The sequence below is a fragment of the Triticum aestivum genome, chromosome 4A, assembly GCF_018294505.1.
Source record: "Triticum aestivum cultivar Chinese Spring chromosome 4A, IWGSC CS RefSeq v2.1, whole genome shotgun sequence".
Classification (NCBI taxonomy): domain Eukaryota; kingdom Viridiplantae; phylum Streptophyta; class Magnoliopsida; order Poales; family Poaceae; genus Triticum; species Triticum aestivum.
Window position 1 is genome coordinate 119,305,609 of NC_057803.1, and position 13,488 is coordinate 119,319,096.

Sequence of the window (13,488 nt, forward strand, 5' to 3'; positions counted from 1 at the left end):
CGGAGAAGCCTCCCCCAAGCTTGTGGGAGACTCTCCTCTTCAATTTGCACAAAATTATATATTTCCCTTAAGGCAGCTTGTTTCTTACGAGCGGGGAAATATTTAGCAGAGAAGTAATAAATCATACCCTAGGGACTACACACACAACCAGGGGCAAGAGAATTAAACCATATTTTAGCATCACCCTTTAATGAGAAAGGAAATAACTTAAGGATATAGTAGTAACAAATTTTTTCCTCATGAGTGAATAGGGTGGCTATATCATTCAATTTAGTAAGATGTGCCACAACAGTTTTAGATTCATAGCCATAAAAAGGATCAGATTCAACCAAAGTAATTAACTCAGGATCGATAGAGAAATCATAATCCTTATCAGAAATACAGATAGGTGAAGTAGCAAAAGCAGGATCATATTTCATTCTAGCATTCAAAGACTTTTCTTTCGGCTTAGCTAATAGTTTCTTAAGATCATATCTATCTTTGCAAGGTCTCTAACAATTTCTTCATCCATAACATAACCCTCAGGCACATGAGGCAATTCATATCTAGGGGGAGAATCTTCATCATCACTTTCATCAATACTATCTGTTTCAATAATTTCATTCTCTCTAACCCTAGCAAGTTGTTCATCAAGAAATTCACCTAATGGCACCGTATTATCAAGCATAGAAGTAGTTTCATCATAAGCATCATGCATAGAAGGAGTGGCATCATCAATAACATGCAAAATATCAGAATCCATAACAGGTGTAAGTGTCACAAATTTACTCATAACAGAAGGTGAATCAGGTGTAGAGCTAGATGGCAGTTCCTTACCTCCCCTCGTAGTTGAGGTAAAAATCTTGGTTCTTTCATCTTTCAAGTTCCTCATAGTGATCAGCAGATATAAATCCCAAGTGAATCAAGGAATAGAGCTATGCTCCTCGGCAACGACGCCAGAAAATAGTCTTGTTAACCCACAAGTATAGGGGATCACAATAGTTTTCAAGGGTAGAGTATTCAACCCAAATTTATTGATTCAACACAAGGGGAGCCAAAGAATATTCTCAAGTATTAGCAGTTGAGTTGTCAATTCAACCACACCTGAAAGACTTAATATCTGCAGCAAAGTATTTTGTAGCAAAGTAGAATGGAACTAACAGTAATGGTGGCAAAAGTAACAGTAGTAGTTTTTGTAGCAATCGTAACAGTGGCAACGGAAAAGTAACTAAGCAAAGATCAATATGTGAAAAGCTCGTAGGCAATGGATCAATGATGGATAATTATGTCGGATGTGATTCCTCATGCATCATTTATAACATAGGGTGACACAGAACCAGCTCCAATTCATCAATGTAATGTAGGCATGTATTCCGAATATAGTCATACGTGCTTATGGAAAAGAACTTGCATGCCATCTTTTGTCCTACCCTCCCGTGGCAGCGGGGTCCTATTGGAAACTAAGGGATATTAAGGCCTGCTTTTAATAGAGTACCGGACCAAAGCATTAACACTTAGTGAATACATGTCACTTCGGGGTTGCCGGATCATAACACATAGTAGGTGAGTATTGACTTGCAAGATAGAATCAAGAACTCACATATATTCATGAAAACATAGTAGGTTCAGATCTGAAATCATGTCACTCGGGCCCTAGTGTTAAGCATAGTAAGGTCATAACATAATCAATCTTAAAACATAATGGATACTAGGGATCAAACCCTAACAAAACTAACTCGATTACATGGTCAATCTCATCCAACCCATCACCGTCCAGCAAGCCTACGATGGGATTACTCATGCACGGCGGTGAGCATCATGAAATTGGTGATGGAGGTGGTTGATGATGATGATGGCCACGGATTCCCCTCTCTGGAGCCCCAAACGGACTCCAGATCAGCCCTCCTGAGGAAGATTAGGGCTTGGCGGTGGCTCCGTATCATAAAACACGATGAATCCTTCTCTCTGATTTTCCTCCCCGAAAGTGAATATATGGAGTTGGGGTTGAGGTCGGTGGAGTCCTAGGGGGCCCATGAGGCAGGGGCGCCCTGCACCCTCATGGATAGGGTGTGGGCCCCCTGATGCTGATTCTTTTGCCAAATTTTTTCATTAATTCCAAAACATGTCTCCATGGATTCTCAGGTCATTCCGAGAACTTCTATTTCTGCACAAAAATAACACCATGGAAGTTCTGCTGAAAACAGCGTTAGTCCGAGTTAGTCCCATTCAAATCAAGCAAGTTAGAGTCCAAAACAAGGGCAAAAGTGTTTGGAAAAGTAGATACGTTGGAGACGTATAAATGAACATCATCACCAGTAGTCCCCAAGGTCCGGCTTAAACTATCAAGTTAAGCTGGGACTTCAATTACCAGTAATCAACTTTGCATCTGTAGCCGCCAAGGGCCAGTTTAATCAATATGAATAAACCGGGACTTATCACCATGGCTAAAAAAACTCAATTATGTCGCCTTTGTAAACTGGATCATACATTTTGCCCGGGCCATCATAAATCGTGTCGTAAAAAGAGCAATAGGCATTAGCCCCCAAGTGCCAAGGAAAATACTTGTATTGTGCTTGGGACTTCAAAAATAATCATGATCATAATACCCTCCATGTTTGGTCATGTCGTAGGCTGAACTAACTGAGAAGGACTCACAAATCAATGATTTGAGGGCCAACATTAAAACTCAGCAATCTGAGATATCCAAGCCCAAGTCATAATTGAAGACTGCATTGGAAAACATCGAGCAGTTGAAACAAAGCTTTAGTGCTGATAAAACCGACTGGGAGACCTAGAAGGTGGCTCTATTAAAAAGAGCACAGGATGCTGAGGCAACTCTTAAATTGGTGACTGACGAATTGTCCGGTTTAAAACATCATATCAATATCATGGCATCCGCTATCTTTGGTAAGTAATAAATATAACTCCTGTACACCACAAGCATATCATAATCATTTGCCGCTTTATCAATACCTTTACTAATAGAGGCTCTCGGAGCGTCAAGTTCGGCTCATACATGCGTATCAAGCTCAAGGCGGTCTACACTCTTGTAGAACAGCTACACACTGGCGCTCAACGAACCATTGCTGTTGCTATGCATAAAAAGCATCCGCCCACTCTCATCAAGGAAACATTGGAGAGCCTATCAGTGCTGCCCCAAAGGATCGACGATTTAAAATGAGCATCTGCCAAAGCCAGCACATTGACTGCCTTAAGTCGGGCAAAGGCGTGGCAAGCCGACTTGGCCAATGGCTGCCCGAGTGTAAAAGAAGACGGGTCTCCCTTCAGTGCTGATGACTTTGCAGAAATAGCAAGAGCAATGCGTCCACTAGCGAGCAAGCTGGCTGAAGAAACCAATCTATCTCAATACCAGGCGGCTTATGATGCTGAGAACAAGAAGATGAAGGCGCCGATTCATCAAGAGGTGGACCTCATCCCACGGACACGTAAGCACACCTTCGCTCCTGACATTGATGCATCAAACCTTATAGATGATGAAGCTGTGTTTAGAGCGTTGTCCGGTATCAACTGGGCTACGCCTGACTTCCAGCCAATGGATAATCAAGGAGCTGAAGAAGAGGAAGCGCAGGATGATCCGAAGGCTTCAACCCGCCAAGATTCATGAGCCGGCTTGCAAGTGATACCATGTCCCAAAACACACTTGTCCCTTTGGGCTGTCAGATGCCTTGTAATAGGCTAGTTAAGCAATTCTAACCTGTCACACCATCGTGCGTGTTTTATTCGCATACAATGCCAATCCATCATTAAAAGATCCGTCACTTATGCCATTTGATATCATCAATTATACAGACCATGCTTATCAATTTTCCTGCATGTAGATAGATAATAGGTGCCCTGGCGGTTTACCCCAGGGCGGGTCATAATACCCAATATAAAAGCCACTGATGACTAAATAGTCCAGAACCAGGGCCAGTTTAGTGCTACCTCTTGAGCATGCGTTGGTTTTCCCTTGAAGAGGAAAGGGTGATGCAACAAAGTAGCATAAGTATTTCCCTCAGTTTTTGAGAACCAAGGTATCAATCCAGTAGGAGACGACACGCAAATCGCCTAGTACCTGCACAAACAAATAAGAACCTTGCAACCAACGTGATCAAGGGGTTATCAATCCCTTCACGGCCACTTGCAAAAGTGAGATCTGATAAAGATAATAAGATAAATATTTTTGGTATTTTTGTGGTATAGATTGGAAAATAAATATTGCAAAATAAATAGTAAACTAGAATTGTAGATTGGAAACTTATATGATGTAAAGTAGACCCGGGGGCCATAGGTTTGACTAGTGGCTTCTCTCAAGATAGCATGTATTACGGTGGGTGAACAAATTACTGCCGAGCAATTGATAGAAAAGCGCATAGTTATGATGATATCTAAGGCAATGATCATGAATATAGGCATCACGTCCATGTCAAGTAGACCGAAACGATTCTGCATCTACTACTATTACTCTACACATCGACTGCTATCCAGCATGCATCTAGAGTATTAAGTTCATAAGAACGGAGTAACACATTAGGCAAGATGACATGATGTAGAGGGATAAACTCAAGCAATATGATATAAACCCCATCTTTTTATCCTTGATGGCTACAATACAATACGTGTCGTTTCCCTTTCTGTCACTGGGATCGAGCACCGCAAGATTGAACCCAAAGCTAAGAACTTCTCCCATTGCAAGAAAGATCAATCTAGTAGGCCAAACTAAACCGATAATTCGAAGAGACTTGCAAAGATATCAAATCATGCATATAAGAATTCAGAGAAGAATCAAATAATATTCATAGATAATCAAGTTCATAAACCCACAATTCATCGGATCTCGGCAAACACCCCGCAAAAAGAGTTACATCGAATAGATCTCCAAGAGAATCAAGGAGAACTTTGTATTGAGATCCAAAGAGAGAGAAGAAGCCATCTAGCTAATAACTATGGACCCGAAGGTCTGTGGTAAACTACTCACACATCATCGGAGAGGCTATGGTGTTGATGTAGAAGCCCTCCGTGATCGAATCCCCCTCCGGCAGATCGTCAGAAAAGGCCCCAAGGTGGGATATCATGGGTACAGAAGGTTGCGGCGCTGGAAAAGGTGTTTCATGGCTATCCCCAAAGGTTTCAGGGTATAAGAGTATATATAGGCGAAAGAAGTAGGTCGGTGGAGCTGCGAGGGGCCCACGAGGGTGGGGGCGCGCCCTCCTGCCTCGTGGCTTCCTCACTTCTTCCTTGACGTCCACTCCAAGTCTCATGGATTGCGTTTGTTCCAAAAACGATCCTCGTGAAGGTTTCATTCCGTTTGGATTCCGTTTGATATTCCTTTTCTACGAAACACTGAAATAGGCAAAAAAAACAATTTGCACTAGGCTTTCAGTTAATAGGTTAGTCCCAAAAATAATATAAAAAGGTATATGAAAGCCCATTAAACATCCAAAACAGATAATATAATAGCATTGAACAATAAAAAATTATAGATACGTTGGAGACGTATCATTTAGCAAAACCTCATATAATCATAAATAAATATTATACCTGTGATATTTTATTCACACTGCCGGCTTATCATACGTCGTGTAGTAAGGGTTACAACCCAAGTTTGAGTGCACAACGCCCTGTTCAATTTATTCATACCACCAGCTCACAATGCCATATGCAGCAAGGGGTAGCATCCCAAAGCTTAGAGCCAGTACTCCAAACACATAATCATCATACACCGGCGACTTAAAGTCCAAAACCAGGCCAAGTTAATGAAAAACTTTGGGTGTATTCATATGTGAACCATAAGGCAAACATGGCCTTTATCAGTTTTAAACCATGTATCAACACGGCAGTAAAGATCAATCTCCAAAAAATCAAATAAAAAACCAGAATAAATAGAAAACAAGGCATTCATAGGCTGCTAAGCCTGCATAACAAGCATTATTCAAGGGCCATGTAGCTGCTGAGTTAAACCTTAATTCAAACCCTTAAGCCAGACCTCACCTGACCAATCACCGTTTTAACTTTGACAAACTCAGGGTCTTCTTAGAAGATTGATTGTCAAGAGTACAGTGAGTCATTCCAGGATTACCTGGTCGGAGTGGCAGGCAAACAAAGGCAGGATAACCCAGATTTTTTGGTGAATACACCTGGCGTCCAAGCCTATTACAAGGGCCAACAATGCTCTTGTTCATTAACTAAGAGCCCCTAAGTAATATTGGATTCCGGGCGTATAAGCCGGATCAGTAGGGTAGTCATAGCTATGCTTAATGAGCAGGAAGCCCCGAAGTATTTGGTAATCATGGCATACAAGCCGGATCAAGAGGGTATAGTCATAGCTATGCTCAATGAGCAGGAAACCCCCAACTGATCATATGAAGTAACAATAAAGACTCATTATTCTCATAAATGAAACGAGAAAGGCCCTGAATTATCAGGGATGCCGACTTTATTATATTCATCATAATATATACATTGATAGAACTATGTACATCACAAGAGCAAGTGGCTCAAGTGTAATAAGGCCGAAGATGAGCAATATTCCACGGCCGACGGGTCTCCTCCTCCGATATGCGTGAGTCCTTGTGGTCTCGAACATCGATAAGATAGTATGACCCGTTGTTCAGATTTTTGCTGACCACAAAGGGTCCTTCCCAAGGTGGGGATAGCTTGTGCATGTTAGTTTGATCCTAGATGAGCCGGAGCACCAAATTTCCTTCTTGAAAGGTCCTGGTTTTAACCCAGCGGCTATGATAATGGCGCAGGTCTTACTGGTAAATCGCTGAATGAGCCGCCGCATGGTCACGCTCCTCATCTAGTAGGTCAAGAGCATCCTGACATGCTTTTTCATTATTAGCTTCAACATAAGCCGCCACACGGGGCGAATCATGACGGATGTCACTAGGGGGAACCGCCTCTGCTCTATAAACCATGAAGAAAGGCGTGTAACCCGTAGATCTGTTGGGGGTAGTATTGATACTCCATAATACTAAGGGAAATTCCTCCACCCAACAACCCGGCATCCTCTGCAAAGGGACCATAAGCCGGGGCTTGATACCTCTCAAAATTTCTTGATTGGCTCTTTCAGCTTGGCCATTGGACTGGGGGTGAGCCACTGACAACACATCAAGAAAAATATGCTCTCCTTGACAGAATTCTTTCATAGCACCCTTGAAAAAATTAGTTCCATTATCAGTTATGATGCTATGAGGAAAGCCAAATTGGAAAATCACTTTTTTGATAAACTGAACCACTGTTGCCGGGTCACATTTACTGATCGGCTCTGCCTCAACCCACTTTGTGAATTTGTCAACCACCACCAAAAGGTGGGTCTTTTTATCTTTGGACCGCTTGAAAGGTCCAACCATATCTAGCCCCTAGACTGCAAACGGCCAAGTAATTGGAATCATCCATAATTCTTGAGCCGGCACATGAGCTCGTCTTGAGAATTTCTAATAGCCATCACATTTACTGACTAGATCCTCTGCATCATCATGAGCCATCAACCAATAAAACTCATGATGGAAAGCCTTGGCTACAAGAGACTTAGAGTCGGCGTGATGACCATAATCTCCTTCATTAATCTCTCGTAGAATCTCACGACCTTCTTCAGGAGAAACACAACATTGAAACACCCATGTGACACTGCAATGATGCAACTCTCCATTGACATTAGTCATTGACTTAGACCGCCGGGTTATCTACTTGGCTAAAGTTTCATCTTCAGGTAACTCTCCCCGGGTCATATAAGCCAAATATGGAACTGTCCAATTAGGAATAACATGAAGAGCCGCCACCAATTATGCCTTTGGTCAGGAATAGAAAGATCTTCCTCCGTAGGTAGCTTGACTGAGGGGTTATGCAAAATATCAAGGAAGACGTTAGGTGGCACTGGCTTACATTGGGATCCTAACCGGCTCAAAGCATTAGCCGCCTCATTCTTCCTGCAATCAACATGTTCCACTTGATAACCTTTGAAATGACCAGCAATAGCATCAACCTCACGGCGATAAGCCGCCATGAGTGGGTCCTTAGAATCGCAAGTGCCTGAAACTTGTTGAGCCACCAAATTTGAGTCGCCAAAACACCTCACCCGGCTTAGATTCATCTCTTTAGCCATCCGAAGACCATGGAGTAAGGCTTCATACTCAGCTGCATTGTTAGTACAAGGGAACATCAACCTTAAAACATAACAAAATTTATCACATCATGGGGAAGTCAAGGCAACTCTAGCCCCTGAGCCCTCCAATTGCCTGGATCCATCAAAGTGAATAGTCCAATATGTGTTATCCGGCTTCTCCTAAGGCATCTGCAACTCAGTCCAGTCCTTGATAAAATCCACCAGTGCTTGAGACTTAATAGTTGTCCGAGGCATATACTTCAACCCATGGGGTCCGAGCTCAATGGCCCATTTGGCTACCCGACCTATGGCCTCTCTGTTCTGAATAATATCCCCTAAAGGAGCAGAACTAACCACAGTGATGGGATGACCAAGGAAATATTGCTTGAGATTTTGACTAGCCATGAACACCTCATATACCAGTTTTTGCCAATGTGGATATCTCTGCTTGGACTCAATGAGCACCACACTGATGTAGTAAACCAGACGTTGAACCGGATATTCCTTGCCTGATTCCTTCCTTTCCAAAACAATTGCCACACTGACAGCTCGGCTATTGGCAGCCACATATAACAGTAAGGGCTCTTTATCAATAGGGGCAGCAAGGATCGGCGGCTCAGCTAATTGTTTCTTCAAGGCTTCAAACACCTGATCAGTAGCATTACTCCAGACAAAGTGATCTGTTTTCTTCGTCATCTGGTACAAAGGGATAGCTTTTTCTCCCAACCGGCTTATGAACCGGCTTAAGGACGCAATATGAACCGCCAGACGCTGAACATCATTAATACATGCCGGTTTAGCCAAGGAAGTGATGACCTTGATTTTCTTCGGGTTAGCTTCAATGCCCCGTTCAGAAACCAAAAAACCCAAGAGCTTGCCTGCTGGTACATCAAAGACAAATTTGGCCGGGTTAAGCACCATCTTGTAGACCCGGAGATTGTCAAAGATCTCTTTCAAATCATCTAACAAGGTTTCCTTCTTCCTATATTTCACAACAATATCATCCACATAAGCATGAACATTGCATCCAATCTGATCATGGAGGCAATTTTGAACACACCGCTGGTAAGTCGCCTGGGCACTCTTGAGCCCAAAAGGCATAGACACATAGCAGAAGGCTCCAAAGGGAGTGATAAAGGTTGTCTTCTCCTGGTCCGTAACTGCCATCTTGATCTGATGATACCCAGAATAAGCATCCAAAAAACTCAAATGCTCACAACGCGCCGTAGCATCAATAATCTGATCAATATGAGGGAGAGCGAAAGGATCAGACGGACAAGCCATGTTAAGGTATGTGTAATCCACACACATGCGCCAAGTACCATTTTTCTTAAGTACCAGCACCGGGTTAGCCAACCATTCAGGATGAGAAACTTCAATGATGAACCCAGCCGCCAAGAGCCGGGCCACTTCCTCACCAATGGCATTACGCCTCTCTTCATTAAAGCAACGAAGGAATTGCTTGACCGGCTTAAATTTTGGATTAATATTGAGAGTGTGCTCAGTGAGTTCCCTCGGTACACCTGGCATGTCTAAAGGCTTCCATGCAAAGATGTCCAGGTTCTCATGGATGAACTCGATAAGCGTGCTTTCCTATTTTGGATCCAGATTAGCATAGATGCTAAACTGCTTGGATGAATCACCGGGAACAAAATCAACCAATTTAGTGTCACTCATTGACTTAAATTTCAACAGAGGATCATGCTCTGTTGTTGGCTTCTTCAAAGGTGTCATATCTGCCGGATCAACATTGTCTTTATAAAACTTCAACTCCTAAGTTGCGCAAACAGACTTAGCATAAGCAGCATCGCCTTCTTCACATTCCAAGGCTATCTTCCTATTTCCGTGCACAATGGTAGTGCCCTTGTAACCCAACATCTTGAGCTACAGATAAATGTAACAAGGCCTCGCCATAAACTTGGCATAAGCCGGCCTCCCAAACAAAGCATGATAATGGCTCTTAATCTTAACCACCTCAAAGCTCAAGGTCCCAACTCTGGAATCATGATCATCACAAAAAGCCACATCCAAAGCTATCTTGCCCACTGGGTATGTTGATTTACCAGGCACCACGTGATGTCTACTACACAACCTTCTTCTTGTAGACGTTGTTGGGCCTCCAAGTGCAGAGGTTTGTAGGACATTAGCAAATTTCCCTCAAGTGGATGACCTAAGGTTTATCAATCCGTGGGAGGCGTAGGATGAAGATGGTCTCTCTCCAAAACCTTGCAACCAAATAATAGAGAGTCTCTTGTGTCCCAAACACACCCAATACAATGGTAAATTGTATAGGTGCACTAGTTCGGCGAATAGATGGTGATACAAGTGCAATATGGATGGCAGATAAAGGTTTTTGTAATCTGAAAATATAAAAACAGCAAGGTAGCAAGTGGTAAAAGTGAGCAAAAACTGTATTGGAATGCATTGAAACAAGGCATAGGGTTCATACTTTCACTAGTGCAAGTTCTCTCAACAATAATAACATAATTGGATCATATAAATATCCATCAACATGCAACAAAGAGTCACTCCAAAGTCACTAATAGCAGAGAACAAACGAAGAGATTATTGTAGGGTACGAAACCACCTCAAAGTTATCCTTTCTGGTCAGTCTATCAAGAGTCCGTAGTAAAATAACACGAAGCTATTATTTTCGTTTGATCTATCCTAGAGTTCGTACTAGAATAACACCTTAAGACGCAAATCAAACAAAACCCTAATGTCACCTAGATACTCCAAGTGACCTCAAGTATTCATGGGTATGATTATACGATATGCATCACACAATCTCAGATTCATCTATTCAACCAACACAAAGAACTTCAAAGAGTGCCCCAAAGTTTCTACCGGAGAGTCAAGACAAAAACGTGTGCCAACCCCTATGCATAAGTTCACGAGGTCACGGAATTCGCAAGTTGATAACCAAAACATACATCAAGTGGATCACGTGAATATCCCATTGTCACCACAGATAAGCACATGCAAGACATACATCAAGTGTTCTCAAATCCTTAAAGACTCAATCTGATAAGATAACTTCAAAGGGAAAACTCAATTCATCACAAGAGAGTAGAGGGGGAGAAACATCATAAGATCCAACTATAATAGCAAAGCTCGTGATACATCAAGATCGTGTGAATCAAGAACACGAGGGAGAGAGAGAGAGATCAAACACATAGCTAATGGTACATACCCTCATCCCCGAGGGTGAACTACTTCCTCGTCATCATGGAGAGTGCCGGGATGATGAAGATGTCCACCAGAGAGGGATTCCCCCTCCGGCAGGATGCCGGAACGGGTCTAGATTTGTTTTTGTGGCTACAGAGGCTTGCGGCGGCAGAACTCCCGATCCAGGTTTCTTTCTAGAAGTTTGGGGTTATATAAGAGGTGTTGGAGTCGGGAACAAGTCAGGGGGTCCCAGAGGCCGCCACGAGGTAGGGGGCGCGCCCCCACCCTCGTGGTGGCCTCGAGACTCTTCTTGCCCATCTTTGGTACTCCATGGGCTTCTTCTAGTCCAAAAATGATCTCCGTGAAATTTCAGGTCAATTGGACTCCGTTTGGTTTCCCTTTTCTGCGATACTCTAAAACAAGGAAAAAACAGAAACTGGCACTGGGCTCTAGGTTAACAGGTTAGTCCCAAAAGTCATATAAAATAGCATATAACTGCATACAAAACATCCAAGGTTGATAATATAATAGCATGGAACAATAAAAAATTATAGATATGTTAGAGATGTATCAAGCATCCCCAAGCTTAATTCCTGCTCGTCCTTGAGTAGGTAAATGATAAAAACGGAATTTTTGATGTGGAATTCTACCTAACATATTTATCCATGTTATTCTCTTTATTGTGGCAAGAATATTCATATCCATGAGATTCAAGACAAAAGTTTAATATTGACATAAAAATAATAATACTTCAAGCATACTAACTAAGCAATTATGTCTTCTCAAAATAACATGACCAAAGAATGTTCATCCCTACAAAATCATATAGTTTGGTCATGCTCCATTTTCTTCACACAAGAATGCTCTCATCATGCACAACCCCGATGACAAGCAAAGCAATTGTTTCATACTTTAGTAATCTCAAACTTTTTTCAACTTTCATGCAATACATGAGCGTGAGCCATGGATATAGCACTATAGGTGGAATAGAATGGTAGTTTTGGAGAAGACAAAAAGGAGGAAGATAGTCTCACATCAACTAGGTGTATCCACGGGCTATGGAGATGCCCATCAATAGATATCAATGTGAGTGAGTAGGGATTTCCATGCAATGGATGCACTAGAGCTATCAGTGTATGAAAGCTCAAAAAGAAACTAAGTGGGTGTGCATCCAACTCGCTTGCTCACGAACACCTAGGGCATTTTGAGGAAGCCCATCATTGGAATATACAAGCCAAGTTCTATAATGAAAATTCCGACTAGTATATGAAAAGTGACAACATAGGAGACTCTCTATCATGAAGATCATGGTGCTACTTTGAAGCACAAGTGTGGCAAAAGGATAGTAACAATGTCCCTTCTCTCTTTTTCTCTCATTTTTTTGGGCCTTCTCTTTTTTATGGCCTTTTTCTCTCTTTTTATTTTTTGTCCGGAGTCTCATCCTGACTTGTGGGGGAATCATAGTCTCCATCATCCTTTCCTCACTTGGGACAATGCTCTAATAATGATGATCATCACACTTTTATTTACTTACAACTCAAAAAATTACAACTCGATACTTAGAACAAGATATGACTTTATATGAATGCCTCCGGCGGTGTAACGGGATGTACAATGACTCAAGAGTGACATGTATGATAAATTATGCATGGTGGCTTTGCCACAGATACGATGTCAACTACATGATAATGCAAGGCAATATGACAATGATGAAGTGTGTCATAATAAATGAAACGATGGAAAGTTGCGTGGCAATATATCTCAGAATGGCTATGGAAATGCCATAATAGGTAGGTATGGTGGCTGTTTTGAGGAAGATATAAGGAAGTTTATGTGTGATAGAGCATATCATATCACGGGGTTTGCATGCACTGGCGAAGTTTGCGCCAACTCTCAAGGTGAGAAAGGGCAATGCACGGTACCGAAGAGGCTAGCAATGATGGAAAGGTGAGAGTGCGTATAATCCATGGACTCAACATTAGTCATAAAGAACTCACATACTTATTGCAAAAATCTACAAGTCATCAAAAACCAAGCATTACGCGCATGCTCCTAGGGGGATAGATTGGTAGGAAAATACCATCGCTCATCCCCGACCGCCACTCATAAGGATGACAATCAAAAGAACACCTCATGTTTCAAATTTGTTACACAACGGTTACCATACGTGCATGCTAAGGGACTTGCAAACTTCAACACAAGTATTTCTCAAATTCACAACTACTCAACTAGCA